This window comes from Euprymna scolopes, chromosome 15 (assembly GCF_053919585.1).
Source record: "Euprymna scolopes isolate OS-2025 chromosome 15, ASM5391958v1, whole genome shotgun sequence".
NCBI lineage: Eukaryota > Metazoa > Mollusca > Cephalopoda > Sepiida > Sepiolidae > Euprymna > Euprymna scolopes.
In genome coordinates, this window is record NC_136496.1 from 82,048,740 (window position 1) to 82,053,739 (window position 5,000).

Below are 5,000 nucleotides of genomic sequence, written 5' to 3' on the forward strand. Positions count from 1 at the left end.
ACTGCTAAGATTCACAGGTAACACCGTCCTGCGAGTGCAACAAGCAAAAACTTTAGTAGAAATCTATTACAATATATATTTGCCCATATATATATATATATATATATATATATATATATATATATATATATATAATTCAAACACGGTAGCATTTTGAATATATGGTAAAGTATTGGTTTTACTCATTTAGAACTGCTTTGATGCTTCACCGCTCACTCATTTTGCGACAAAAATTCAAACAATTTTCACAGTTTGTAGGTCACCATTTCAGCTATATTTTGAAAAAAAAATTTCATTCAGTAAAACAAAAGTTATAATAAAATTACTATGTTAAAAAATTCTCAGAATCTGTAAGGAACAGAGAAACATTTTTTTTATTGACTGTTGATTACCATAGCAACCAAATATGTTACGCTACCTCAAATCGGCTGGAAACGGCGGGAATGATAATGTAACAGGATATAAAAAACTGTCGCTAATAATTCACTACTGTCCCGATTTGTCGCTCAGCTGTACTGTCGCTAATAATTCGCAGGTAACAAGTGAAAAAGAGAAAGAAAATTTTATTTCAAAGCAAAGCCTGGAAAAATCATGAATTACATATAAAAATGCGAGCATGAAAAGTAATATAGTTAAGATTTAAACATAGAAAACTGAAGGACTTGTTAAAACTAGAAAAAAGAAAACGACAAGATATTCTAGTAAAGATATAATTAATTTATAATTTAAAATATTGCAGTATTAGTTAAGAATTGATTATATAATATTAAATTGAACTTTTTTAAACATTCTAAATGCTGCAATATTTTAAGTTATAAATTTATTATATTTTTACTAGAATATCTTTCTTTTTCTTTTCCAATTTTAACAACTAGTCTTTTACTTTTCATGTTTTAATCTTAACCATCTTTCTTTTCATATTGTGATATCTGTTCAGTGCACGTTTTTTCATTTTAAAATACTTTCATAGAAATGTTTCTGTTATGTAAAAAAAACAAACTATTTTCTTTACGTCACAAGTGTCACGCTCATACATTAATTCCATAGCTAATATAACATACTGACCCAACGGGTCACGGGTAGTTTAATATATATATATTAATTTGCGATACCTAAATTTTTATGTAAAAAAATAAATAAAAAGTATATATATATATATATATATATATATATATATATATATATATATATAATGAACACAAGACTGTAAATTATAATTTTTAGGAATTTATTGTTTTACAGAATACTCAAAAAGAAATATTAAGAATTCTTTAATACGCAGAGTTTTAAAGAATGCGATTTCCATCAGAGGAAAGATTTTAGCAAATAATTAATGCAGTGAAGCTATGAATTTTATGGTACTAGCATAAATTGAAGCTGCATTATATGAAAACTAATCATATATACAAAAAAGTTAGAATAACGAGTTTATGAAATGCAGAAAAGAAATAAAACATGAAAATAAATAATTCTGGCATGTGTTAATCCGACGATTACTCGGAATTGGAATCGGGAATCGTAAAAAGCGGAAGTTTTGAGGGTATCGGAATCGATATCGAAATCGGAAAAAATATGTGTTTATTTTCCAATGCCAAAAACGAATCTTTTAATTGTCTTTTTTATTTGTTTTAATTAAATCAAAATCTTCCATAGCTAATACTAATGAGAAAATAATAAATATTTATTGGTTTTAAACTAAAATCAATAGATCCTCTTCCACAAGTGTATTTTTACGCGTGAGAAAATATCTGCATATGCAACATGTATAACAACTCTACAGTTAAATATTTAGAGATTTATAAAAAAAAAATCGAAATCGGTAATTGTGTCGGAATCGGAAATTTAATATCAAATCGGTCATTGTCGATTTACATTTTAAAAATAAAATATTTTTTCTATTAATATACTTTAATTTCTCTTTTTAGAATTATAAAATAGAATCTTTGAAAATTGTAATATTAACTAACTAAAAAAATTTTTTCCTATTTAATTTTTAATCATTATGTTACTTTCAACCTACCATACATACCTTATACTAAAACAGTACCAATCCCTTATGTATACACCCTTTATCTAACCACCCGAAACATATCATTAACCACATCCCCAAATCTATTGAAAATAGAATTAGTACAAACTCGTCAAAACGGGAAATTTTCAATAAACACAAACGCCTGTCTGGCGCAGCTTTAAAAATAGTGGATATACTAATACTACCATCTACTATATATTTTTATTTTTTTTTATTAAATTTTCATCCCAAACAAGGCACAGTACCACTTTGAAGTAAGGGGCTACTATCAGGGACATAATTTGCGGGGGCATTATGTCGGGTTTGTCGGGGGTAGTCACATCAAGAAGGTACAAGTGCTTGCAGTTCGTCAGAGCATTCACCATTAAAGTATTTGTAGAAAAGGCAGAGGAATGCTACATTTCGTCGATGGGGCAGAGGCTGAAGGCTAGATCACAGTTCATGTCCTATCAGGTTGGCGACTCTCTTTTGAACCCTGTCCAGGAATGAGAGACAAGCAGCAGATGCACCAGCCCAAATGTTACAACAGTACTCCATACATGGGCGAATGGTGGCCTTATACAGGTACAGGATACTTTCAGGCGTAAGTAATTTTCTAGCACAATAAAGAGAGCCCACCTTCTTTGCAGCAGCCTTGGCAATGCTCTCAATGTATCTATTCCAGTTCATGTTCCCTATAAACGTTAGGCCGAGGAGTTTAAAAGAAGTACTTTTAGGCAATGTGTTCTTGGCCATTGCTATTGGTGGTAGAGAAGGTTTCTTGTCGTCATTGAAGGAAACAAGCTTATCTTGACAGCATTGAATGTGACCATTTTTGTCTCCATTCCACTACAGATTGGAAGTCATCCTCTAGTGTTTCTGCCATTTTCTTAGATATGTGTTTATTTGTTTTCCCCTCACGCCTGTTATAAAGAGCCGTGTCATCGGCAAATATGCCCATCTCCGAAACAATTTTATCAGGGAGGTCATTTATGAATACAATGAAAACGGGTCCCACCTCTAACTAGGCCCCGTTTCTTAGTGTTTTGTCCGAATGAAATGAAACGTTGGTCATAACTAGTTTATTATATTCAAAACATCACATCAAAACACTAGGGTCTTTGACCTTTTTTTCTCCATTTTACAGCATATGTTCTAGATGGCCTCCATTTAGCTTTTGTTTTGTTTTTGGTCACCCTGTATCAGGAATAATAAAGGTCCAAGGATAGACCCCTGAGATAATCCCGCATCTATATCATATTGTTTAGATGTACGACCGTCGAGGACAAATTGGATTTTTCTCTTACTTAAGAAGGATTTAATTACATTATGTATTCTTCCAGTGATACCATATGCTCTAATTTTCCTTAGAAGACCATCGTGCCATACCCTGTCAAAAGCCTTAGATATATCAAGGGCTACCGCTCTACCCTCCCTTGTTTTGTCCAGTGAACGATATATATGTGTTCGGAGACTACAGTTAATATATCTACTGTTGAACGGGCTTGCTTAAATCCATATTGTTTGTCGGTCAGGAGTTTAACAGCTGTTAGGTGTGGGACTAGAGCTTGATTGATTAACTAAGGACTCAAATATTTTGGCGAGAAGCGGGAGGAGACTAATGAGGCGATAATTTAGTGGGTCTGTTCTTTCACCAGAATTCTTGACGACGGGTACCACAGAAGCGGTTTTCCAGCAGTCAGGAAAGCAAGATTCGTTAAGGCATTTATTGTAGAACTGGAGCAACCTCAGTAGAGCATTTTTTTTTAATAGCCACTGTAAGGGTGCCTGCGCGTGAAATTTGTGTGGCAAGAGTTGCGCAGTCTCAACCACGCTTCTCCTGAGTCGACATTGTTGCATACCAGTGGCTAGTGGAGGTACAGGACGATTGGAAACTGCCGAAATGAGCGGAGAACACATACAGCGCCTAGAATTACCAAATGGTCACCCATCTGGTACTAGCTAGGCTCAACGTTGCTTAACGTCGGTGATCTGGCGAGAACCTGTGTGTCAACGTGACTATGCCGTATCCTGTGTGTGTGTGTGTGTATATTAATTATAGGGAAATTATTGATCTTGGTGTCTATTATTTTGTGTCATGTCTGTGTATAGTTGGGCAAACAGATATATATGTTCATTTATGCGCATACAGCCATTCATACATAGAACTCAATTGCGGAATAGATAAATAGATATAAATACAATGCATTATTAAAAATTGTTTGGTTATAATTATTCACAAAAACCCAGAATTAATCTTCCTTCTATATAAACATAACTGACGCAATCCTATAGAAAACTGTGGACAACTGTAGGCGTGTCGTATTAATCGTTTCTTTACATGTTCCGAACTTATGAGTAAACTGAGAAGAAAATTAACATTTGTATTAAATATTTTGCTCATACTTACTTTTAATCAAATAAAAAAAAGATTTTTGAGGCATAAAAATATACACATATACACACATATAGACAGGCATACACTCCTCTCTCTCTCCCTCCCCCTCCCTCTGTATATATATGTATATAGAGAGAGAGAGTGAGAGAGAAAGAGAGAGAGAGAGAAATTTTTAATGGTACAAAAAACTATATATATGACATATACATATGCGTGAAAATTCAATTCGTTTTCATTTTGGATCTTTTGAATAATCACCGATTTACTCCTGAGGAGTTTTTTGAGAAAGGAGCCGTAAGATTTTTTGTATAGTATTTTCAAAAAGCGATATATATATATATATATATATATATATTTTATTGATATATATATATATATATATATATATATATATATATATATATATATATATATATATATATATATATATATATATATATATGCAGTGGGGGGGGGTGCAAAAGTGTTTCCAAATTGTATAAATTGATAAATTTATGCTTCAATATTTTCCAATTGTATAAATTGATAAATTTATGCTTCAATATTTTCCAATATAATAATTATGTTCCTCTCTGTTTGATATGCAAATAT